Source organism: Ochotona princeps, chromosome 2, assembly GCF_030435755.1.
Source record: "Ochotona princeps isolate mOchPri1 chromosome 2, mOchPri1.hap1, whole genome shotgun sequence".
Classification (NCBI taxonomy): Eukaryota; Metazoa; Chordata; class Mammalia; order Lagomorpha; family Ochotonidae; genus Ochotona; species Ochotona princeps.
The window spans coordinates 31,596,338-31,623,225 of NC_080833.1; the positions used below are offsets into that span (position 1 = coordinate 31,596,338).

The 26,888-nt window shown below is 45.6% G+C and overlaps 1 long non-coding RNA gene across 2 annotated transcripts; it reads left to right on the top strand.

The window, feature by feature from the left end:
* Positions 1-55: 55 nt before the first annotated feature.
* On the top strand, positions 56-24,907 carry LOC131479561 (uncharacterized). Of its 2 annotated transcripts, none has more exons than XR_009244968.1 (3): positions 56-150; positions 5,561-5,628; positions 24,585-24,907. It is a non-coding gene; the product is annotated as an uncharacterized LOC131479561 (long non-coding RNA). The 2 variants fall into 2 exon arrangements; XR_009244969.1 differs by lacking the exon at positions 24,585-24,907 and adding an exon at positions 20,542-20,809.
* The last annotated feature ends 1,981 nt before the right edge of the window (positions 24,908-26,888 follow it).

Genomic DNA, 26,888 nt, shown 5'->3' on the forward strand with positions numbered 1-26,888 from the left:
CGCGCCGGGGGGTGGGGGTGGAGCGGGGGACTGCGACGGCCGGCCGGAGGGGCGGCCCTGCCGCCTCCGCGACCCCAGCCCTGCAAGGGGCTGGCCGTGAGGCGACCTTGGGAGCACTGCTTCGCACCTTCGCTCGCCGGCGGCGGCGCAGTGGAGCCGTGGAGCGGGAAGGCTGGTGCGAGACCAGCAGTTATAGTGCTTGGCAGAAACCAGGGAGCCGTGCCAGGACCTAGTGGATCCCGGGCGTCGGCGGTGGCTTAGCCGGCGCGTCCCGCCGGGACGCAGTGGGCCCCGGTGTGTCGGAGGTTCTGTGGTTTCCTCACCCCACCTCGGGCTCGTGGCGGCACAGCTGGGGCGAGCCGCCACTGTGAGTTAGCAGTGACTAGCCTCAGGTCAGCCAGCTGGTAGATGGCCACGTGGGGTTCCTGGCCCGCCTGGCTGTCCTCCGCAGGGAAGGATGACCCTGCCGGGGTAGGTCAGGGGAGCCTCCCCGCCTCTCCGGGCCGTCCAGTCCAAGTTGGCTCCCGAAGTAGTCCTCCTGGCGCGGGCGGGCTGGCCAGCTTGCAGAGGCTGGGGTGAGGGAGTTGAGACAAGGGACCGGCTGGTTGCCGGTGCTGTGCGAGTCCAGGGAAGGAATTATCCAGGCGGAGAGGTAGCCCTGCCTGTTTAGGTTAAGAGCTTCGGATGTGCTTTGTAGAACAGTGGTTTCCAAAAGTCCTAGGACCTTGGGTGCTCCTGAGATTTGCACCGGTGAACTCAATTATTTTCATAATAACTCTAAATATTATTTTTCACTCATTTCTCTCTGGCGAGTGTGCTGTAAGGACATGATTGCGCCGGGCAGATGGAATACACAAGCAGGTTTAGAATCCAGCTGTCTTCTTTTAAACCAGCTGTGAAAAGCAGATTTGCACAAATGTGAAACATCAGTCTTCTCATTAATTTTTTAATTTAGAAAATGTTATTTTCTGTGAACAAAATTATAAACGCGTAATAGTTCTGTTGCTGTCACTTAAAAAACGGTTTTTTTTAAGTTCTCAATGTTAATTTCTAATATGATAAATATCTATGGAAGTGACTTAACTGTGGATAGAAAAGTTCTTCAAGGTCCTCGATAACAGTAGAGGGGTAAACAGACCCAAAGGATTGGGAATACTTTGCTATAAGCCATGAGAAGCTTTTGAAGAGTTTTAAGTAGGGAAATGATTTATTCAGATTTGCATTTCAGAAAGCTTTCAAGACCCAAGCAAAGTCCAGAGGGTGAATTCAGAGGGGAAGGGACAGAAACTTGAAAGCGTGGGCGACTGGGGGCCAGGTGGCTGCCCCTGTTCTCCATCCAGCACTGCTTCTCTGCCACCTCAGCAGGTCAGCGCCAGTACAGGTAACATGGTTTAGCCCACTTCGCTCCGTGTAGTGAGGACTCTGCTGCTGCTCTCTGTGGGTGCAGCGGCTGTTCCTGACCAATTGGCACATCCTGACCTGTCCTCACTGCCTGTTTTGCTGAGAAGCAGTGGAGTCAGAGCCAGCTGGGATGAAAGGCGCTGGTTGCCAATGGCACCACAAAGTGGTTGTGAACATCCCAGCAGAGGGCCTGCCCCAGGCTTCACTCAGTAGGGATTTCCTTCACATCCTTCTTTGAGGTCAGTGAGAAGACCCAGTAGTACCAAACCTCTTCTCCCCAGAAAGCTTTCTTTGAAGATTCCTCCTCCAGCACCCCCCACCAAGTACTGAGAAGCGTGCATAGCAGATGAATGCATTTGGGAAAAGTTCAATATTTTCTCAACTCATTATAAATATAAACCAGTAACAATATCAGGCTTTCTTACTATTAAATCTTGGGATACTGAGAACAGAAAGGCTATGACCCACCTTAAATGACCTCAGAATGCTATGTTTTTGGAGTTCTAGTGATGACTTTGTAAAGTTGCTGTCAGCCTCCCTGTGCTGTCTAGTGCCTGCCCCCTGCTGCTTAAGTCAAGGAAGTAAATAATACAGATTTGTTGGCATTGCACCAAACACCTCCAAGCCAGGATCTGAAGGACTGTCTCCAGGTAAAGCCCTGAGAAGGTCTCCTGCTGGTGGATTGTGAGTTGTGAAGTTGAGGAGTTGAGGCTAACTCCTCTGGTTTGAGGTTCTTCCTCTTTAAAACAGGGATAATCACAAACTCATGGAGCTGTTGACAGGACTCCAAGCACATAGCCCAAATGGCCAGCCCTCTCTCCAGGCTTGCTTGTTCTTAGCTCCACCATTAGCCGACTCCACATGGAAGCTTCAAACATCATCCCAGACCTTCTTTATGAGTACTCCCCAGTCCAGGTCACCATACTCACAGCTACACAAGCCAAAAACTTTACTGTTTTTTTTAATGCCTTTGTACTCTCTTCCAGAGCTTCTAAATCACATAGGCCTTGCCCTCTTAAATGTCATTGCCCAAACTATAGGAAAGAGAACCTCTTGACTCTTCTCTCCAGTTTACCTCCCACACCTGCCATATCCCAGAAGCATCATGTGTTCCGAGGCCAGGAGACGTGACAAGGCCTTCTTCCTTTTAGGACAAAGTTTAAACTCCTCAGTCTTAGCCTTGTATCCAAGGCCCTCCGTGATGTGGCCACAATTGTTCCTTCTGATTATTGTTCCTCTCTGTTCTCCTTTACTTATCTTTTAATTCACTTTAGTTTTCTATTTGTCCTCTGCTGCTCTTTGCTTTTCCGTATATGATCTGCCTTCCCCTCCACTGCTGTATGTTTGAATCCTGCTTGAGTTTCTTTTTAAGTCTTAGTATGCATTCATGAAGCCTTCCGTCATACTCCAGTTTGAACAATGAAAATTAGCACTGATTTGAGCGCAATGCCTGCTATGAACCAGACCGTCTTCCAGGTGCTATATGTATTTTGCCTTATTTAGTGCTTGTAACAATTTTCATAACAAACCTATACAGTAGGTATTGTTATTATTACCTAAATTTTAGAGAAGAAAACTAGGCATACGTAGGTAATAGAACTTGTCCAATGTCACACAGTTAATCAGTGGTGAAATGAGAAGAGGAATCGAAGTTGCCCCTAGAACCCATTTTTTCAACTATATCAATGTGAACAGAGTGCTCCTGCTCCTGCTCCTGTGAATTCTTACATACAAACCTCTCCTGGGGCCTTCATCACTTCCCACCTCATTGTTGGCTAGTATGTCTGATCAGTGTCTGCTCTATAGCAGTATCTATTAGAAGGTTAGTAAATATATTTTGAGCAAATGAATGAATACATACACAATAGAAAACTCCATAAAGACAACAATGAATGATCTGGAACGGGATCAACTCTGTCCCCTCTCCTGTTTGTGTTTGGCCCAGGAGTTAAATTAGTTTTTACATGTTTAAGTGTTTGAAAAGAAACCACAGAAGCAGCAGCATAATTTCATGACATGAAAGTGAATAAGTTTTATTATCATGCAGCCATATTTCCTGTAGCAACCTTTGTGCTAAAATGGGCCTTAGTGGTCTGCAAAGCCTGAAGTGTTTGCTCTCTGGTTGTTTACAGAAAAATTTGCCAACATCCAATCTCTAGCTCCATGTAATAACATGAAAATAACTAGAAACAAGATTGAGCCAAAATGAATAAGCAGTTTGATGCCACTTATAAAAACTGTCTTACTTTTGTTTAAGTTTAATTATATTTGAAAGAGATCTTCTATCCACTGGTTCAGCCCCCAGAACAGTTGGCATTGGGCCAGATCGAGGCCAAGAACCCTGAATTCAAGCAGTGTTTTGTGGGTGGCAGGGACCCAAGTACTTGAGCCATCACCTGTTGCGTGCCAGGACATACCTTAGTGGAACTTTGGATCTGAAGCAGACTAGCCAAGACTTGAAACAGCTACTCTGATGTGGGATGCAAGTGTCCTACAGAGCAAGTTAAACTGCTGTGCCACACACTCATCCTATGTTTGCAAAATAAACACAACAATATCAATTTTATTAAGGAACTCAGATAAAATTACAAAGACGTGTATGAAAACAAGCCTCCAGGCCCGGCGGCTTGGCCTAACAGCTAAAGTCCTCACCTTGAACGCCCCGGGATTCCGTATGGGTACCAGTTCTAATCCCAGCAGCTCCACTTCCCATCCAGCTCCCTGCTTGTGGCCTGGGAAAGCAGGAGAGGACAGCCCAAAACTTTGGGACCCTGCACCCGCGTGGGAGACCTGGAAGAGGTTCCTGGCTTTGGATCGGCACAGTACCGGCCGTTGCAGTCACTTGGGGAGTGAATCATTGGATGGAAGATCTTCCTCTCTGTCTCTCCTCCTCTCTGTATATCTGACTTTGTAACAAAAAAATAAATAAATCTCTAAAAAAAAAAAAAAAGAAAAGAAACCTCCTTTTGTTCAGTCCATGGTCTCTATGTCAGTCTGCCTGCTTTGGGGAAAATGAAATGGAGAGCATACCATCCAAGTACTAATCAGGTCCTGTGTCTCAAACTTGACTCCATGGGATTTTCATGAGTACTTGTATACTAACTATAAGGTTCATTAGGTACAACCTGAGTCTAAGGAGTCCATAATTGGAAAAATAAGTTACATCTGTGAGAGCACTGTGCTATAAAGTGCCTATATTTTCTTTTAGAAATATTAACTTATATGAACATAATTAATAGATCTTAACACTTAAAACTTGACAGTATTTACCTGAGAGACATGGCAAAATGGATACAATGGGGTGAAAGAAGGCTTCCATTTGTTGGTTTCCAAATATCTGCAAATGGTGAGAGTACCAGACCGGGGCTGAGACAATCAGGCCTCCTATGCAGTAGCAAAATTACTTGCTTTACTTGAACCATCCCTGCTGCCTTTCAGTGTCTGCATTAACAGAAAGCTGGAATCAGTCTGAGCTGGATTAGCAAGAGCAGAGTTCATCATTGATGCTATTCTGGGTCCGGAGGCATTGTACACCAAGGACCCAGAATTGTAAGGGTATCATCTACCTCTGCCACTATACAGCTTGTGAGAAAAATTCTCTTTAACATTTCTCTGCCCAGCTCCCCTGGTGGTTCTGTAACTCTCTCCATGACACCATAGGCACTGTACTCCCATTATTGGGGTACACTTTTAAACTCTTTTTCTAGGCTGAAGGCTTTTTTCTTTTTAAAGATTTACTTATTTATCTTTATTGGAAAGTCATATATGCATAGAGGAGGAGAGAAACAGAGGAAGATCTTCTGTCCACAGATTCACTCCCCAAATGACCACAATGGCCAGAGTTGAGCCTGGTGCCAGGAGCCAGGAAGTTCTTTGGGGTCTCCCAATTGGGTACAGGGTTCCAAGACTTTGGGCCATCCTAGAAAGCTTTTTGGGATCATGAACCTCATTCACACAATATCTCCAGCAAGGCTTGATGTGAAGGAGAGAATGCTACAAGTTTGCTACACATTCTCTATGTATCCACTTACTGTGCTATTCCTCATGAATATGTACTACTATGTGTCAAAGACTTAAAACAAGTAAATAAAAAATGAAAATGAAATATATATATATACATATATATATATAAAAACATTTGAGGGATTCCTGTTTCTAGATCCAGCTCAAAGCTTTTCTGCGATGTTTCAGGAAAGCCATTTGTGCCCTTCTCCCTGCCAGGACCTGGTGAGTATCTGTATGACGCAAGATAAATCCCATCATTGTATTTCAAGTTAGATTGCAGTTTCTTTGTATGGCTTGCTTTTAATCCACTTTTCATAGCTCAAGGAGCAGAATATCCTATATGTCATTAACTGCTTAATGTTTGATTTTTTAAAAGGAAATGGAAAAGGCCAAGAGGGGGTGGGTATTTGGAGCATCAGTTAAAGATGCCAATGAGGTTGCATGCATCCCATATTGAAGTCCTTGGTTCAAGTCCCAGAACCACTTCAGATTCCAGCTTCCTGCTGACACACACCTTGAGAGGCAGCAGGTGATGTCACGAGTACCTGGGTGCCTATCACCCATGTGGAAGACCCAGATTGAGTTCTGGGAATCTGGCTTCAACCTGGCTCATCCCCAGTTATGGCAGACATTGGCAGAGCAAACCATCACATGGGAGATTTTTGCTTCTCTGCCTTTCAAATAAATAAGAATTAGCTAAGAGACACATGGAAGATAGAATCTGGTTTGGAAAGGATCATACATGGAATAAAGCAGGAAATGCAGAGGCAATGGAGAATAGGCAAATTAATCAGGATCTCTTTTTTGTTTGTTTGTTTTTAATCTCCAGGCCTGCTATTTCATATAATGCATCATGGATTAAACCTGACAGAGCCCTGAGGGATTTTGACTGTGTTTAGCCTTGGAGAGCTAAGTGCACAAAATGGAAGTGAAGGCTTCTGGTACTTCAAGAATGTATGTGGGGTGGGCATTAGGATTGGGAGTACTGAGACACATTAGTATTGTCATGGCCAGTAGATTTTGTTGTTTTCCGTTCACACCTTCTTCTGACTATTGGCCGTTTGTAATTTTTTCAAGGCTGCCTGAGATCACTTAATGAGTGATTTAAGTGGCTGCCATGTTTGTACTAAACTTAATATCAGCTGAAGGGTTGAAAATGCTCCAATTTAATTCCCCCCCAAGAAAGTCTGGGTACCTTGTTCCTTCCTGGGTAACTGTGGTGTTGAGTGGCAAAGAGGATACAGTGGAGAATACATCAGACCTGACATCATGTTTTGATTCTACCATGTACCCTATAGCCCTGAATAAACATCTTCAGCTGTCTGAGCCCCTGAGCTCTCCCTGATTTTGCTCCTCTGTGAAGGGACAGTGTGCCTGTGTCACAGAGTGATACATTCCAGCCACATGCTTGTTCTCTAACATTCATCTCACCCACTGGAAGGGTTTCCTTTGAATCAATCAGCTAGACTTAACACCTGCTCTATACTTTCTCTCTCCACTATAGCTTTATCTTCAGGCTCATATGCCTGAGACAATTAGGGAATGGAATTAGCTAGCCAAAGTCCTCTGTTCATAGAGAGAGAGGTGGGCTCCATTCCAGATGAGTGCAGCATAACAATAGCTACAATGGCCAGAGGATGACTGAGAACAATTCCAGCTTTTCTTTTTTTTTTTTAAAGATTTATTCATTTTATTACAGCCAGATATACACAGAGGAGGAGAGACAGAGAGGAAGATCTTCCGTCCGATGATTCACTCCCCAAGTGAGCCGCAATGGGCCGATGCGCGCCGATCCGAAGCCGGGAACCTGGAACCTCTTCCAGGTCTCCCATGCGGGTGCAGTGTCCCAATGCATTGGGCCGTCCTCAACTGCTTTCCCAGGCCACAAGCAGGGAGCTGGATGGGAAGTGGAACTGCCGGGATTAGAACCGGTACCCATATGGGATCCCGGGGCTTTCAAGGCGAGGACTTTAGCCGCTAGGCCACGCCGCCGGGCCCAATTCCAGCTTTTCTTAAGTGGTGGTCAAACAGCAGATTCATTAAGACTCTATCATTAGGCCACTTTCTCATTAAGGTCTCTGTGCTCACAGTCCACATGTTTGCTGGGGAGATGGCCATCTGGCCAGTTGTTGAATGCTACCAGGTGTAAGGCCCTGGGGAGAGATCAACATGACCTAGCATGCTTCCTTGGAGATCTATAGTCTAATGAGGACACGTATTATAATACCAAGCAAAAAATTCCAAGTGCTACAAAAGAAATGTAATCCAAATGTTCTAAGATCTAGAAAACATTCAGGAAGGGCTACATCGAAAAATGCCATTTTATGTTTAAATAGTTTGTTTTTTTTAATTTTATTATTGTATTTTCCATCTGCTGCTTGAGACTCCAAATGCTCTCAGTGGCCAGGGCAAGGCTAGTTCAAAGCTATGAGTCTGGAATTCAATCTGAGTTTCCCACATGGATGGCAAAAAGCCAAGTACTTGAGTCATCACCTGCTATCTTCCAAAGTGTACATGAGTAGGAAGCTGGATCAAGGACAAAGGGGCCAGGACCTGAACCAGGCACTGCAATATGGGATGCAGGCGCCCCAAGCAGTATCTCAACTGCTGTGCCAAACATCAGTCCCAAGAAGATGGCATTTTAGGGGTTGATGTAATGGCTGAATTGGCTAATCCTCTGTCAGCAAGTGCCAACATTCATCTGGGAACCAGTTCATGCCCTGGCTGCTCTACTTCCCCTCTAGATCCTTGCTTATGTCCTGCAGAAGTAGTGAAGGATGGCCCAAACCCTTGGGACCCTGCACCCACGTGGGAGACCCAAAAGAAGTTCCTGGCTCCTGGCTTCAGATCAGCTCAGCTATGGCTATTGCAGCCACACAGGGAGTGAACCAACAGATAGAAGATCTTTCTCTCTGTGTCTCTCTTTCTCTCTGTAAATCTAACTTGCCAATAAAAATAAATATATTTTTTTAAGATGGCATTTTAGAAGGCATTGAGAAATGGATGGGCAAGCCGCAATCATAGTAGGGGAGTGGAGGACTGTACTGAGAGGAATCAGGAGGGACAAAAACCGAGCACACATTTAAGAGATGATAAGTGGTTTTGTGTGGTTTCAGCAGAGTCCGTGTAGGGAACAGAGACAGCAGGTTGAATTACGCCACTTTTTCACTATCAGCAAAGAACCCTGAGCATTAAGTGGGAGGAGCTAAGGATGTGCAGGAGTGAGGGGGCAGATAGGCAAGAGGCTGATCCTGTTGGACTCTTGCTGTCTCCATCGTTCACAATGACTCCTTCATTCAGCCTTCCTCAACAGTTGTGCATCTGTGCCAATCACAAAACGCCATCTCTAGGAAGCTCCCTCTATCCCCAAATCCCACCCTGACTGGAAGGGATCTCTCCCAACTCTAATCTCCCACAATTTATGATCCCACCCTTTCCAGTGACAGCAATCATTATTTCAATATGCCTCTTAAGCTTGGTCAGTATTTTTTTTAAGATTTTTAAAAATTTTATTGAAAAGTCAGATTCACAGAGAGGAGAGACAGAAAGAGCTTCCATCTGCTGGTTCACTCCCCAGTTGACTACAAGCCAGAGCTGAGCCAATCTGAAGCCAGGACGAGGAGCTTCTTCCAGGTCTCCCACATGGGTGCAGGGTCCCAAGGCTTTGGGCCATCCTCGACTGCTTTCCCAGGTCACCAGCAGGGAGCTGGTTGGGAAGTGGAGCAGCCAGGATGTGAACCGGTACCCATATGGGATCCAGGAGAATGCAAGGCAAGGACTTTAACCACTAGATTACTGCACCAGGCCATTGGTCAATGTTTTTAAGGTTAGCACAGTCTTCTCCGGTGCTTTGCTTGTCACCTGGATGCTTGATCATGCTCACCAGCACTCCTGTAAGTATGGTAGAAAGGATGCGGATTCGAATGTTTTTCCGCTCAGTTATATTACAGGTTGAGATTAGAAGGGAGCTTAGAATTAATTGAGTTCTCAATAAATTCCTCAAAGTCATTTAGTGATTGAGGATCTGAAATAGTGTTTGTGAAGGGCTTATTACAGTTTCTTGCTTACAAAACGTGCTTAGTAATAAGCTATTCACCTCCCCAGCGCCTTGTATTTGAGTTCAAGTCTAAACTTTATAATTCTCCCCACATTTTATGGGAACTTTAGGCAAAGGCTCTGCTCATAACTAGAAATTCTATTTCTTTCTCCTCCACAAAATTAACTCCTATTCCTCAATTAAGATTACCTGCTGGGGAGCAGGTGTTTGACATAATGGTGAAGACACAACTTGTAACAACCACACCCCACATCAGAGTACCTAGGTTCACTTCCCAGCTCCGTTTCTGATTCCAGCTTCCTGCTTATGTGCACCCTGGGAGACAGTAGGTGATAGCTCAAGCATTTGGATCCCCACAAGTTAGGTGAGAGACACAGACTGAGTTCCTAGTTCCTGACTTCAACCTGGCTCAGCCCCAGCCCTGATTGTTGTAGGCATGAGGAGTGAACCATGGGATGGGAGATTATTGTATGTCTATTTCTTTACCTTTCAAATAAGTAAATACACTTTTTATTAAAGATTACCTTTCTTAGGCACTTCCTCTGTTGTTTTGTCTTCTCTCCTCACCCCAGGATGGGTGAAATGTTCCCTAACTTGTTCCTGGGCGTATACTTTGATTACTGTACTTAAATAATCTCCTGGGACCCAGTGTGGTAGCCTAATGGCTAAAAGACCTTGGCTTCAATGCACCAGGATCACATATGAGTGCCGGTTCTAATCCCAGTGGCCCTGCTTCCCATCCAGCTTCCTACTTGTGGCCTGACAAAGCAGTAGAAGATGGTGCAAAGCCTTGGGACCCTGCACCTGCATGGGAGACCCAGAGGAGAGACTTCTGGTTCCTGGCTTCAGATCAACTCTGATCCTGCCTTTGTAGCCGTTTGGGGAGTGAATCAGCGGATGGAAGATTTTGCTCTCTGTTTCTCCTCCTCTCTGTATGTCTGGCTTTCCAATAAAAAATAAGTAAAATCTTTAAAAATAAAATAAAATAGTCTTCTGTTTGTTCCCATGTCTGTCTCCTGTCTAGCTATATGTTCCAAAAGGCAGATTTCTCTCTTTATTCTCTCTCTTCCTCTCTATCTCTCATTCATTCATTCATCACATCTCCAGCTCCTCTCACCTGGTCTGTAACACAGTTGGTGCTCAGTCAATATTTGTGGGATAAGTTTGCACAGAGGGACCCCCCTCAGACCCAGGCCACAGACCAGCAGCAGCTTCCTTGTGGTTTGCCCTGTGACCCAAGGCCCAACCAGTAACTCAGATTCTGTTGGTGTGAGTGTTTTGCAGAGACATATTAAACCCAAGCCTCATTTATCTAAGACACTTCTCCTCTTGCTCCTCTTGTAAAAGACCAAATAAAAGTAGTTCCAGGAAGCTGTGTGGTTGAGAAATTCCAGGCTCTGTCTGAGCCACCAGAGAAAGGCTGTTATTGTTAGAGAAGTTGGTCATTAATCCAACATGCCTTTCCTCTGTGCTTTAGTTTCACACCCTTCTAAAGGCACAGATTCTTTTTGTCCTCCATTGCCCTTAAGCTTGTCACTAGCTGGTAATGGGAAATAATAATACTAACTTGACAACAGTTGATAGAAACATGATCCAGAGGTACTAGTTAACCACAAGTTCACTTTGTTTTCTGGTCTTGTGGCTTTGTTAACACACTCTCAATGTACCTGGCTACATGGTCAGTATCCTCATCTATGAAGCAGAAATTACACCTACCACACCAGATTGTTGTAAGAGGAAAGAGGATAATGTGGTCCCAGGCCCCTGGTACACATTAATGTTCCTTTTATATTCTTGACTGTAACCCTTTGCGTTGTTCTGCCGCAGCCAGACTTTGCCTGGATTATTAAGTTTTGTCCCTTACACCATGTTTTACAACATAGAATTCCAAAGTAAATGGTCAGATAAGGAATCTGGAAATCAGACTTCATGAGACAGCTGAAAGGAGATTTATATTTATGTATATATCTTTTTTTTCTTAAAGATTTATTTATTTTTATTGGAAAGTCAGATATACAGAGAGGAGGAGAGACAGAGAGGAAGATCTTCCATTCCATGATTCACTCCCCAAGTGACTGCAATGGCTGGTGCTGTGCTGATCTGAAGCCAGGAGCCAGGAACCTCTTCCAGGTCTCCCACGCGGGTGCAGGGTCCCAAGGCTTTGGGCTGTCCTCCACTGCTTCCCCAGGCCAAAAGCAGGGAGCTGGATGGGAAGTGGAGCTGCTGGGATTAGAACCGGCGCCCATACAGGATCCCGGGGCTTTCAGGGCGAGGACTTTAGCCACTAGGCCACGCCGCCGGGCCCATATATTCTTTTTTATTATTTAATTTTTATTTTTGATGATGATTACATATTACATGGTTGATCAGGGTGGGCAGGTTCGATGGTTTAGGAAAAATGGGTGTGATCATCATTTCCAAATTTCCCATTTTTTCTTATCTCTGGGGGAAGGGGAGAGTTAAAGGGGAAACCACACCCGGCCTCCCAAATGTCCCAGTACCCAGAGATGGGGAACTGCCACTCGATATCAACCCAGGGTCGATGTGGTACATGTTCCAAGGGTTCTGATGAAGTAGTTTGGATAGTTCTGAAATGCTGTCAGTTTTGCCAATCCAAAGGTGAGGCAGCCCTCCCAATGTCCATTGGCTGCCATAGTCGACTTCAAGTCTCCATTCACCCAGATTTTTGCTGTCATCCTTTGCTGGAGTAGTTGTCCAGTTTGCTCTCTGCTCCTTCCTCTGTTACAGTACCACATGGGCTGCTACATTCTCCATGTGCAGGGTCTGTATCCATGTTTCTGTTAGAATCTGGAATATGTCGCTCCATTCTCTTCTTGCCTGTAGAGTATCCCATGAGAAGTCTCCTGTGAGTTGAATTGACATTCCTTTATATGTCAGGTTTTTTTTTAATGCACATTTAAGGATCTTTTTCTTATGTTCAATTGAAGAGAGCTTAATGATCATGTGTTGTGGTGAAGATCGCTTTTGGTCAAGCCTCTTGGGAGTTCTGTGCCCCTCCTGGATGTTGTTTCCCAATTCTTTCTCTGGATTAGGGAAACTTTCCCTTATTATTTCATTGAATATACCTTTAATCCCAGTTTCTCTTTCTGTACCTTCTTTGACTCCTATAACTCTTATATTTGGCCTCCTAATAGTGTTTTCAATTCTTGAATACTTTTTTAAGCTTGACACAGCTGTTTCCAGCTTTTTGCTTGCTTTCCCCTGGTGACAGGAAATATCTTCTAATTATAAGGTTCTTTCTTCCGCCTCTTTCATTCTATTTTGAAGATTCTCCACTATACTTTTAATTTGCTCCACTATATTCTTCATTTCTGATAGATCAGCTTTCATTTGATTCATTTCCAGTGTGACATATTCCTTGAATTCCTTGAAATCCTGCTTTATGTGCTTCTTGAGGTTGATAAGAAGTTTTATAACAAGTGTTTTGAATTCTGTATCGCTCATTTTCTCGATGTCATCCTCAGTGAACTCAGGTGGCACAGGGTTTTGCTCCTTTGCAGGGGAGTCTTCAGTAATATTCGTTGTGCCTCTGTCTCTTGCTCTTGGTCATTGTACTTCTGGTTATCAGAATCTTCTCCTTGGGGCAGGTTTCTAAGCTGTGTCACTCACAGGTCTACAGTTTGATTTTACTTGTTGCAATTGTTACACGGCTCTTTGCTTCCAGGTCTGGGTTCTGATGTTAGATTTCCACCATGGTCTCTGGAGTCCCACCTTCTGGCTCATTACTCTCTATCTCCTATAATAATGTGCTGAGGCTGCACCTTTGTTGTACAACCTTTCTTCTACTTCTGGTTGGAGTAGGTCCCAGGATTAGGGAGACAGACACCAGGTGTCCTATATAGCTAGGTTGTTGGTGGTACTGATCTTGCCAGAACCTGTTGGCTGTTAGGTCTGAGGGAGACACAGACCTATTTTGACCCATATGATGGCATAGTCAGTATTATTTTCCTGTGGGTCCAGTGCAATGCACTGAGCTCAGCACATGCACAGCTCACTTTTGTCCCCGCAGGGTTAAATTCTTTGCCACACCATACAAAATGTCACCTGATGTGCCACTTTAGAGTTCTTGATCTGCTGGCCATCAGGTCTGGGGGCTACTTGGACCTATCTGGGTGGAACCTGTAGGATGCCACGGTGATGCAGTTCACTGAGCCAGAAATGAATGCACTTCCAGCTCAGTGCATGAACAGTACTATCCTTAGCCCTTGCCTGCTTAAACAAATGGTGCCCGATATGGCTCTAGGGGGTAGACTGGGTTGTGAAATCCACCCTGTTCCCATACTGTCTGTCTCAGATCTACTGCTGTCTCTGTTCCTGGTCAAACCAAACAGACCAGCAGGACGGGCAGTTCTTTGTCTGGGTTCACCTCCTGAGCTCTTGGTTTAAGTCCCTTCCCACCTTGTTCCTGTTGTAATTCTGGCTGCCGGTACAATTTGGGTCGCCACTCACTGAATGCCGCTGGAGTATCAGTCACTGCAACACCGCATTGTTGTGTCCGTTGCTTTCAGGTGTCTGTCAGTCTCCAGGCACCCCTCTGCTGTTGTTCTGTCCTTGTTCTGTCCTCTCCTATCTCCTGGAATGTGCCCTCTCTGCTTCACACTAATATTTCTGCATCTGTTTAAACATGTCCTTACCCTATATCTACCATCTTGATTCTCCCCATTGGCAGATCTTGTGGACACAAGTAGGTCCTTGGCCCAGGTTGACTTTACCCACCTCTTGTCCTGGCAGGAACAGTGTCCTTGCACAACTGCTTCATGCACATTCTGGTTTTACTGTTGGTGATGCAGCTCAGCCATGCCTTACACCCAGATACAGCTTTTGCATGGTTCAGCGGTAGTCAAGACCTAGCTCAGCCTGTTCCACAGTCACTCTGGCTCTCACAAGTACCAGTGGGTGCTGGAGTGTAGCCCAGTCTGTCACTCCCCAGACCCAGTCCACACCTGCGCCAAGGGAGACTCTAGCCATGTCACAAGCCCAGTCTGTTGTCCTCAGTCTGGCTCTCATGCTCACCAGTGGGTACCCCAACCCAGCTGGAGCATCCTGAAAGGGTATTTTTTTTTTAAAAAGATTTGTATATTTGAAAGAGTTACGAGAGAGAGAGAGAGAATGGGGGAGAGAGAGAGAGAGAGAGAGAGAGAGAGAGAATAGGGGAGACACAGAGAGAGAAATCTTCCATCGACTGGTTCACTCTCCATATAGCTTTTAACTGCCAGGGACAGGTTAAATGGAAGCCAGGAGCTTCTTCCTGATCACTCATGCAGGTGCATGGACCCAAGCACTTGTGCCATCCTCTAATGCTTTCCCAGGTGCTTTAGCAGGGAGCTGGATTGGAAGAACAGCCAGGACTCAAATCAGTGCCTATAAGGTATGCTGGTACCATAGACAGAGACTTTACCCACTATGTCACAACACCAGTTGCCAGAGTTGGAATCTTTAGCCTGGAGAAGAAACAACCAGTAATAGAATGAGATAAGGCAAGAGTTTGGCAAGGCGCCCAAATCATTGAAGAGCTAGTATGGGAAAGGGTTAAGATTCAGTTCTGTTCCCCCAAATAGCTATGGAGTGTAAAGAAAAGTAAAATATGGTTCCCATGTCCTTGAAGATCTTGAACCACACAGGACATGACAATGCAAAGGAAGCTGTTACAAAGGGGTCAACAAGGTGATAGAGAAAGCCAAAGAAAATTCATTCTGTCTGGATTATCTGGAGAAACCTTCACCAAGGAGGCAGCCCTTGAATGGATCTGGAAGGAAAACTGTGAGTTCTTCAAGCATAAAAACAGGGAAAGAGGTGTGGAGGCATCAAGAACATCCAGTGCAACAAGAAAGACATTCATGTGGAAAACTGAGGGTGCCTTGGAAGAACAGAGGGAAGTGAGCTGGCAACATCTGCCTGGAGCCAGATTGTCAAGGGTCTTGATTATTAAGCTAGAGAGTTTGGACTGTTTACCTGGAGTGGCACTGAAGAGCCATCGAAGGCATTTAAGCAGGAGATTTTTGTTTTCAAAGGGAAACTTCAGGGCAGTGTACTCAAAAGGCTGTAGTGAAGAGAGATGGGAGGTAGGAGGCCACCGTGTGTTTTGAAGAGAGCCTGTGGATCATGCCTTTCACCTGTCACAGATGAACTTGTGCACATTATTTCAACTCAGAACTTTTTTACTTCTCAGTCTGTGGATTGGGATACAGATAGATTGAGCATTTCTAACATAAAAATCCAAAATCTAAGCTCTGAAATGCTCCCAAGCCTGAGCATTTTTGAGCATCATTGTGATTCCAGAAGTTTCTTTGGAAGAATTTCAGATTTTGAATTAGGAAAAACTCACCCAATAAAGTCAATACAACTCATCCCAAACCTGAAAACTCTGAGATCTAAAGCACTGATCCCAAGCACTTTGGATAAGGGACACTTAGCCGGTAATCACAGTACACTACACAATTTTCAAAAAGATTTATTTATTTATATTTGAAAGGCAGATTTTTGCAAAGAAAGAAGAGAGAAAGGTCTTCCATGCAGAGGTTCACTCCTCAAATGACTACAACAGCTAGAAGTGAGCCAATCCAAAGCTGGGAGCCAGGAACTTCTTTTGAGTCTCCCACATGGGTACAGGGATAAAAGGACTTGAATCATCTTCCACTATTTTCTCAGGCCATAAGTGGGGAGCTGGATCTCAGAAGTGGAGCATCTGGGACACAAACCAGTGCCCAAAGGGATTCCAGTGGTACAGTCAGAAGATTAGCATGCTACACCACGATGCTAGACTGAAAGAAAAACATTCTTTTTTAAATTTAATGTCCTACCTCCTGCATTTCCCATCCTGCTCCCTGCTGTGGCCTGGGAAAGCAGTAGAGGATGGCCCAAAGCCTTGGGACCCTGCACCCATGTGGGAGACCTGGAAGCAGCTCTGGCTCCCGACTCTGGCCATTGTGGCCATTTAGGAAGTGAACCAGTAAATGAAAGATCTTTCTTCTTCTGTCTCTCTTCTCTATAATCCTGTATTTCCAATGAAAATAAGTAAATCTTTTAAAAAATTATTTTAATATTTATTACAAAGATAAGGGGGTTACAGACACATGTAGGCCTCCAATTCTGATTAGGATGGAGAGGATCAGTGGGGTGAAGAGAGGCTGGTGAGATAAATGTTTCTGTTTCCCCCCTTACATTTACAATGGAACTGGGTGGGGGTGGGAGGAAGAAAGTACGCTGCTCCTTGCTATCACACTGTATCAGCCCCCTGGGAGGAGACAGTCATTTGAGGGCCCACTGTGGGGAAGAATGTTCTAACAATGTCATTTGAGTGGTCTTGGTGGTTCTGAAAGGTTGTCGGGTTTGTTACACCAGAGGTGCAAAATTCTTTCTAAGGCCTGCTGAATTCCTAGTCTACCTCAGTGTACCAATAGACGTAGGTATCTGTTGTAGAGCCTGGCCTAAAGTGTTGTTCAAACTGCCCTTCTTTCCGTCTTTTGATAAAGTACTTGCAGTCTTCTCTTGGCTTAAATAAGCTGACTGTCATGTTCATCTGCATATGCTCTCCATTCTTGCATGAGGGTTAGCAACTAAAGTGACCCAGTCCTGCAATATGTGCTCCAGGATTGGGCCACATACAGTTTTCCCTGAGGTTAGGAATGGAGCACTGTGGTCTAGTTGGGGAGCCTCTAACAAACCTCACCTGGGAGATCTTTAGGCCTTGCTCTTGTATATGCCAGATGGTACAGAGTTGGGCTCAGTCTGCTCCCTGTGCCAGCCAATGCGCATGCCAGTGGGTGTAGCTGCCTGGTCAGTCTCACCCCAGCTCTGGCTCTAACATGAACTAGTAAGTACTAGTAAGTAACTAGCATAGCCTACCCCTAGGGCCAGCTCTTATATGCACTGGTGGATGCTGCAGCCTCATTGGGGTGACCCTGAAGGACGCTTATCTGGTCCAGCCCCAGCCCATTTTACTGCATACCCACAGGCACTGCAGCCTTCATTGGTGTGCAAATCAGGCCTTACCAGGCCTGACCTGCCTCTAGCTCTGGCTTCTACATGTGCCAGCGGGTACTACAGCCTCGCACAGCCCAACCACTTCCAGCACTAGCTCTTGCACTTGTTGGTTGATGCTGCAGCCTAGCAGGGGTGACCCCAAATATCCCCTGCCAGATCCACCCCCAGCTCCAGTTCTGATGTATTTTGGCAGGTGCTTCAGTCCAAACTAATGTGAACTGCCCACAACTCTAGCACTTGCTGACGGGCGCTGTGATTTAGCCAAGCCTGGTCCATCCCCAGATCTGGTTCTGCCGTACACTAGCAGGTGCTGTAGCCTAGCAGGGATGACCCGAAAGATCCCCTACCAGGCCATCCTCAATGCTGGTTCTCACACACGCTGGTGGGTGCTGGAGCCTAGCCTGACCCAGCATGCCCACAGCCCTGGCTTTTTCATGTACTGACTGATATTGCATTCTAGCCCAGCCTGGCCCACTCCAAGCTCTGGCTTTCACATGCACTGGCAGGTGCTACAGTCTAGCAAGGGTGTCCCCAAACATCCCCCACCAGACCTAACCCAAGTCCCAGTTCTTGTATGCATAAGGAGGTACTTTGGCCTGGCCCATAAAGGCACTCTGTATTCCCCCATCTGATCCATCCTATCTCAGCTCCCTCAATTACCTGTGACTGCAGTGGCCCTGTTTTTGGAAGATCCCAGAAATCATTTTATGTATGTCAAACAAGCCCTCAGTTGTCCCCAACCTAACATGTCCCCAGTTCCCTGGTGTCTAGTAATGCACATTCACCCCCTCTTCAGCAGCAATGGGGTAGGCCCAGCTGGAGAGCACCTGTGGTAGTGTGGCAGGCACTCTGCCCCTTTTCCCTCATGTCTTTAACGAAAAAAAAAAAAAAAAATAGAATAAGCAACTATGCTGACACACTGATATATTTAACACAGAGTCGGCATTAACCAGGCCCAGAGTACGTGCCAGCTATTGGCTGCCTTCCTCCCAGCAGTGTAACACTTGCAACTTGTAACAGCTGTAACAAGGCAACTTAGGCGATTGCTAGAGCTGGGATAAAGGGATGTTTTAAGAGTCAAATAAGATCATACTTGCGTATCTCAATCCTTCACATGTGCCTGGTACCCAAATGGTGCTTAATAGGGAATGCCTAGCCCCTCCTCTTTCTGTTAACACTGATGAGACAGAGACACTGAGTTCTGCCCAATGAAACTTGAAGCCATGATTGAACGGTGCTTAAACTCTCTTGGGAGAAATGAGTAAATCACTGGACATGTTCAGAAATAATATTCTTTGGTAGAAGGGGAATTGAACCAGATAAACTTACAAAACCCCTTTCTTGTCCAAATATTCTGTTATTTAATTGCCGTTAGGACCTTATTATGGAGATGGTCAAGAACTTGAGGTGTGTTATAGTCATACAGTACTTATCTTGCTAAAAAGTGATCAATGAATCTCAAAGAAAAAGACTTTTCTTCAAAATGACCATCTGCCATTAAAGTGTCTGGGTTGAAAAGACCAAAGATTGTATCCTAAAATTATACCAGTCTTTTGTATCAGTCTTTTAGGCTGAGCACTGGGTTTTTCAGGAGCTATATTTCATCATCAGACACCTTGCATTCTGTCACACTTTCTTGGAGAAGTCATTCCCTGTGTATGGGCTCCCTGTCCAGGAGACAAGGAAGCTGGATCCCAAAGGTCCTCTAGTTCTAGCATTCCAGGAATTCTAGTCCCCGAGGTTGTGAAATTATGGAAGTAAAAATGTTTGGAGATTCCAAATATTCCCTCAGCAACTATTTCATGCTCATGTACATATGTCTTAATTTAACAGCATCAAACTCCATCTCAAATATATTAAAAAATGTGTCACATGCATTGGGAGGTGAGATTTGTGTGACATTCTTCTTAGAATCAGAACTTTGGAATTTAATGCATTTCAATTCTCAGTGTTAATTTAGCTGCAAATTGAATTATTTCATATTTCTGGTTGAGAGAAAAGGCATTTTTTTTTACGAGTGCAGCCAAGAAATTTTAAAAAAATGTCAGTTATTTATTACAGAAGGAAGAGATTGTTTTGTCTCCATGTGAACTTCGGGACCTGGAGGCTGCCTCATCTGGAAGTAGACATGTAGCAGAGTCCTGTCTTTGGGTGTGTTTTTCCCTCTGACCAATGGCTCCCCCAGCAATGCCTGCTCACCTTCTGTTAGAGGCTTTCCTTACCCATCTCTCTTGGGCAGAACAAGTGCGTTCATTCCTTGTGCTTCCTTGACCCTTCGCATCTGGGAAAGCACTGATCATTATTGCCCGCGAGACTGATTGTTTACAAATGGATGAGGATCATAATACTTGTTGGTGTTATGGATCAGGTTTGTACATCATCTTATGCAGCCCACACAGCAACTTGTATAGAATTGGTATTATTATCTCCTGCTTGCCTGCCTAAAACTGAGGTCAGAGAAGTTCAATAACTTATCAAGATCAGAGAGCTAGTAAGTAACTGTGGCTGGCTTTGAATCAAGCACTTTTTTCTAAATTTCCAAGCTCATGTGCTTTTTGTTGTGCCTTTTCTACCTACGTTGAATGATGGTCCAATTCTGTTCAATCCAATAGGACAGATTTACTGAATGGAGCAAAATGCCAAGATGAGCTATACAGGAGAGTGTAATTGGGTGGGGGGTCAAGCTAGCCTTTCCTTGACTTGCAGTGAGCTTCTAGAGATATCTGCTTTGAATTAAATACTCTCATTAGCCTTGCTGGTTTCTCAGCTCTGCAGGAGGCCTTAGTGGTCTCTTAGCAGGGCCAGCTGGCATGTTAGGCTTGTTTAAGCCACAATCATTTCACATCTTTCTAACAACCCTGCTTTAAGATCCTAGTGTCATAGGAGAAACAGAGTTCAAAAACAACTGTCATGTGTGTGACAAGGGCTAAGCTCATCAGCATGCGATTCTAAGAGCAGTTGGAGGCCATGATGATTTCTGCCAGTAAGAATTGAGGGAGGTGTAACAGAGAAAGCATCTGAAGGATAAGTAATTTTATTTATTTTTCTATTCATTCTGTTTACTTAGTTTCTAGGCATAGGAAATACAGAACACTATTGGTAGAGAATATGTGAAGAGAGGAGAGAGAGGTACCAGCAGGAAGTGCCAGATAGTTCCCCATGATGGAACATTAGGTACCAGAGCAAATGGCAGGAGGCAAGACACAAAAAAAACTTGGTAGGACCAGCTAGTCAAAGAGTCTCGATTGTCATCATGAGGATATAAGGATTGTCATCATAAGGACTTGGATTTATTCTAGATATTCTAAGAAATGTCAGTACCCACTGAGTGGCAATTTGCAAATGCTCCTAAATGTGTAACTTCTGGCCCAGAAGACAGTAAACAGAAACAGAGACAGCAGTGTGTTGGGGTACAGAGGGTCTGGGTTCTAGGCTGCCGCCACTGTACATTCACAGGTGCACCAGTTTCTCCAGGTTTCAGCTTTATCCCAGGAAATGGTCCATTTAGCCTGGGAGATAATAAACAGATGTCGTTTCTTTGTAGTCAGATATACAGAGAGAAGTCTGTATGTACAGAGAGAAGGAGAGACAGAAATATCTTCTGTTTGATGATGCCCTCCCCAAGTGACCGCAACGCCCGATACCGTGCCGATCTGAAACAGGGAGCCAGGAGCTCTTCCGGGTCTCCCATGCGGGTGCAGGATCCCAAGGGTTTGGGCTGTCCTTGATTGCTTTCCCAGGCCACAAGCAGGGAGCTGGATGGGAAGCAGGGCCGCTGGGATTAGAACTGGCGCACATATGGGATCCCGGAACGTTCAAGGCGAGAACATCAGCCCCTAGGCCACGCCGCCGGGCCCAACAGATGTTGTTTTAAGCCTTTAAATTTGTGCTGTTGTGTTAGACAGCCACAGATATGACTTCCCCGCCTCCAACACTTAAAACTCCAAACTTAGGCCTTCATTTGCCACTCTATGCCTCCTTCCTTGTGAATAATCCACAGCAATATTCATGTGAGGGTGGGTTTGTCTGTCTGTCTGTGGGTCAGAATACTTGTGATAGTTCATTTGATGCATCGACTTGGTCATGGGGAAGGGTATCCATAGAGGTCCTGCAGCATTTTATTTCTAGGCATTTCTGGAACAGACTGGCATTTTTAACTATCGTACTGAGTGAAACAAATGATCCTCCCACGTGGGTAACCTTCACCCAACTTTTGAGGCTCTGAATGGAACAAAAACCCAACCCAACCCAAACCAAACCAAGGCCAAAGCACTGAGGAAGGTGTATGTTGCCTTCCAGCTGCCTGAGCTGGAACACTGAAGCTCTCCTGCCCTTTGGGTTCTTGGTTCTCCAGTCTTCAGACCTGAAAGCTCCCTCTGGTTTTCCTGGTTATTCAGCTCACAAATAACAAATTGTGGATTTGTGGATGTTTACAGCCCCCAGGATCACATAAGCCAACACATCTATGTATCTGTCTGTCTATCCATTAATCCATTGATCCCACTGACATTTACCTATACAACCTAGCTATCCATTGATCCATCCACTCATCACCATATCTATCTATCTATCTATCTATCTATCTATCTATCTATCTATCATCTATCTCCCAGTCTATTTTATCTGTGTCTATATCTACCATTCCATCCCCCCTCTACATCAATTTATCTAACTTCATCATCATCACCATCATTTATCATCTCCTGTCAGCTTTGTTCTCTGGGGGACCCTAATCACTACAATTATTATTCAATCACAGACTTATAGAAAATTCTTTGGGCCCGGCGGCATGGCCTAGCGGCTAAAGTCCTCGCCTTGAAAGCCCCAGGATCCCATATGGGCGCCCGGTTCTAATCCCGGCAGCTCCACTTCCCATCCAGCTCCCTGCTTGTGGCCTGGGAAAGCAGTTGAGGACGGACCAATGCATTGGGACCCTGCACCCGCATGGGAGACCCGGAAGAGGTTCCAGGTTCCCGGCATCGGATCGGTGCGCATCGGCCCGTTGCGGCTCACTTGGGGAGTGAATCATGGAATGGAAGATCTTCCTCTCTGTCTCTCCTCCTCTCTGTATATCTGGCTATAATAAAAAAAAGTGAATAAATCTTAAAAAAAAAAAAGAAAATTCTTAATATGTACCAAGAAAATACAGATATGAATAAGCCCAGGGCCTCACTGAGTTATTTTCAGCCTGGTGAGCAGTCCTGTGACCCTGGAGTGCAGAAGGGCCCACACACCAGGATGAAATAGCCAAGGAAATGAGTGTGTATTGAGCTTTGGATAAATGAGTTTGCTTTCCCTGTATTATCTCATTGGATTCCTACAAACCTCTGAGGCAGGTCCTATGCAGACGAGGCTGCTGAGCCCAGAGAGGCTGACAGACCTGCATTGGATCATATGCTTCATGTGGATCAGAGCCAGGACTCCAACTCAGTTTTTCTGGCTTCAGATCATTTTGACAATTAAGACCCGGGCATGCATTTCCTCTGTGTTAACAGATTCTCCTGGAACTTCCAGCAGGCAGACTCACTTAGACTGTCTGGGAGGCAACATGGTGGAATTCTGCCTGATTCTAATGCTCAAACACTCATACTTTGTCAACCATCACTTCATAGGTGGGAAAAGAGATGGAAGGAAACCTGGGCCAGGACATACTTTCAACAAGATCCTCAGATGTTTCTGAGCTGGGAAATCACAGATCACTTGGACATTTACCATATAATCATGGCCAAGGCAAGCTGAAGTTCAGTTTGCTTGTATTCTGACAGGTGTTGTTCTTTAACATTCCCATTACTGTTTACACTCAAAATTCCATTTCCTTGTAGAAGACAGGAAGCCAGTAGTGTGCTGGCAAATGGAAAATGACCATTTCTAAGCACACACACACACACTCTCTCTCATCGGAACTACTTCTCAATACTCTGGTCGCACAGCAAGTGATCAAGGGAGTCTATCAGCTGTTGACACTGCTGTTGGGGAGAGATGTACACTGTTCTGGCTTTTGCAAGGTGGTCAGAGCCAGCTCTAACCACCAGGAGAAGAGGCCCAGAAAGGAGAGGTGATTTACTTCCTTGGGCCTCAGTTTCTCCACTTACCAAGTCAGAACTCATGAAGATTTTCTGGTCTCTGATGAATGACGCTTTACTGGGGGCTAATTGTTAGCTCAGCCTTGAGGTTGTGGGGTTGATGAAGGTTGCCTGGAAGTCTATGGCCATACCACCCCGAACACACCTGATCTCTCAAGCTAACCAGGGTTGCGCCTGGTTAGTACTTGGATGGGAGGAGGCTACATGGAGGTGACCAGAGGGCCAGGGCAGTTGGAGACAAGGGGATAAGATGGGACAGACACCCTGCTTCCTGCGAGGACACAGACTGGGTTTAGGAATCAGTCTTTTCAAAATATTGACCCCAGCACTTAATAAATTTCTTTTAACTTCAGTGTCCTTATCTTTAACCTGAGGGAAATGAAAATACCCCTAACCCGCAAGCTGTTACAAGAATTAAGTAATGTGGGTGATTGCCCCTGCATCTCTGCCTGCTTAGCCTATGTGGGAGATCATAGGCACGTGGCACACCATGTTCCTGGGAGAACCCCCTGGACAATGGTTTCAGGTAACTCAGACCTCAACCTGGCCTGCTCACTGGTCATATAGATGAGGGCAGTGGATTGCGCTCCAGTCTCTCTTCTCTGTCCTTGGATGAACTGTTTTGGAACTTCCTTGATTGCAGGTGTGGCTCATGTTACCTGCCAGCCTACTTGGTGTATGTGACCCACAGCCTACCTGCCAATTGTGTGTAGTAGTGACCTGTGACATAACTGGAAGATCTAGAGAGATAGACGTGCCTTCTAGCCAATTACAGAGCCATTGTTGGGTGGGAGGACTGTCAGGAGATGCCACCTTCCCCTTTCTTAGTCTCTATAAGCTTGTGCTTGCTTTGCAATAAACAGACATACTCGCCCAGACTATCTCTGGTGGTTTGTGATGCTGAATACTGTTGTCTCACTCCCTCAGTGGTTTGGGGGGCCTGCTGGTCAGGAAGCCCCTAAGAGAGTAACTTGTGTTCAAGATTCTATGGATTCTAATCTCATTCCTTGGCACTGTTTCTTCCCCCTGCCCAGGACAATTATTTCCACAACTTTCCCCAGAGCCTGTTTAGGCCCACAGGCATAGTAATAAGTCTCCCATATTCTGCAATGTGAAGCAAAGACCATTTTGAAAAGAAGAAGGAGGAGGAAGAGGAGAAGAAGAAATCCATGCAGTTTCTTTCATAATACACATTTCCAAGAACTTGAGGAAGATTCCTCCTACATGCAATTGCTAATTTTTTGAACCAAAAATTAACTTGCCTTTTAACTTTGTCTTTTTTCCAGGAACTCTTTGAAGTGCCTTCGTGTGGATCTGTGTATGTACTCAGGTGCCTGTGCCTGAGTATATGTGCATATTCCTCTACCATCTCATCACGGCAGTCTAAACTTCTGTCATGTTAATCTTTGTCCGTTGTTCCCCCACAAGCAAAGGGCCACCAGAACACACCTGTAGTTAAACCCACCGTGGGGAGAGGCAGGGCAGGCTCCGGGGAACTGTGGACATCACAGGACTGGTCAGCAAGAGCTTGTTGTCAACAGGGGGCAGTGTCAGAGAGCAGAGGCTCTCCTAGGACCAGGAGGCACACTGTTTTATCCAAGAGAGGCAAGAGAGCAGGACCAAGCTATCGCCACCCAGAAATCATGACACTTGTGCAAGGTGAATGTTTGCTTCTTCCCACCTGGTTCTGGTTAGTGCCTGTATTCAGAAATGGCTGCAGTTCAGTGCCACACTGTGGCCTCAGCGCAATGGCCAGGCCAGCAAGACACTGAGATGCTGCTGTTGGCTTTTTCATTGTGAAATGTTCACTGAGTTTGTCTGCTAGACAACACTGCTGTATTGTCCCATTTAACCTCACATGATTCTCTGAGGGGTCCTTATCTCCATCCTTCAGACAAGGATGGAATTCTGAAAGGTGAGCTGGATAAAAAGCAGAAAAGCCAGGTTTTGAATTTTCAGCCACGTGGGATGCTGGTGTGGCAGGCAGCAGCTTAGCCTGATAAGCCGCAGTGCTGGCCCCTGGAACTACTTCACTCTAGAAGGGCAAGAGGCCATTGCAGAGCATTGTGGAAGACTCTGGGCTGGCAGTGGGCATGCGGGGAAAGGAGCACTCCGGTTGTGGCTTGTGTTCTGTCGCTGAAGGCCTTAGGTAGAGCACTTGATCTCACTGTGTATCATCAGTCTTCTCCCCATTTCTCCCAAAGGGAGCCTGCTGGCCTGAAAGCTCTGGAGATACTCGATCCATTATCATAGCCGCTTGCCACGAGGGGCTATTTCAGCTTAATGAATGGCAAATAGATACATTTAAAAGTCAGGTCCCCTGTGGCATGGGCCCCATTTCATGTGTTCAAAAGCTCCTGGTGGGAAGTGGACATTTGGCACAGCAGTGAAAGAAAGCCTGCATCCCATCTAGGAGTTTCCTGGGGAGGCAGCAGGTGATGACCTTGAACTCCTGCCACCCAGGTGGATTTCCTGACTCCTGGCTTCAATGTGTTCCACCTTGGGATTTGCAGGCTGTTGGGGAGTGCACCAGTATAGAAAATCTCTCTCTCTCTCTCATTTTGCTTTTCAAATAAATCTTTTTTTCTTCTTTTAAAATACATTTTTATTGGAAAGGTAGATATATACAGAGAGGAGGAGAGACAGAGAGGAAGATCTTCTGTCCGATGGTTAACTCCCTAAGCGGGCGCAATGGCTGGAGCTAAGCCAATCCAAAGCCAGGAATCTCTTCTGGGTCTCCTACGCAGGTGCAGGGTCCCAAGGCCTTGGGCTGTCCTCAACCACCCTCCCAGGCACAATCAGGGAGCTGGATGGGAAGCGGAGCTACCAGGATTAGAACCAACACTCATATAGGATCCCAGGTGAGGATTTTAGCTGCTAGGCTATTGTGCCAGGCCCAAATAACTTTTTTTTTTTTTACTAATGAACACACATATGCCACCTATTATGTACCAAACACAGTTATAAAATGGGTCTCGTAGATAACAACTTTATGGAGTAGGGGGGTGAGTCATCTCATGAACCTTGCTTTACACACAAGGACATGGACTTAGATAACGTGCCCCAGGTTCACAGCCATAGTGGTCTTACCCAGGCAGGGGCCTCAGCCCACCTCTCACCCTCATCTAGGATCCTCTTAACTCCACCGCTGTGGAACTTCAGGGGCTTGAAGGAGCCTTTGCAAGCACATGGTCCAGTCCCATGCTTGTATTCACAGGGGGCATTGAACCGCTAATGGTTACTCATACATTTTTTTTTAAATGAGGGACCTTGAACCTGACTCTGTTTCCTGTCACCTGTTAGTGTTCTTTTTGGTGCCCAGATTTAAAGAAGCAGAT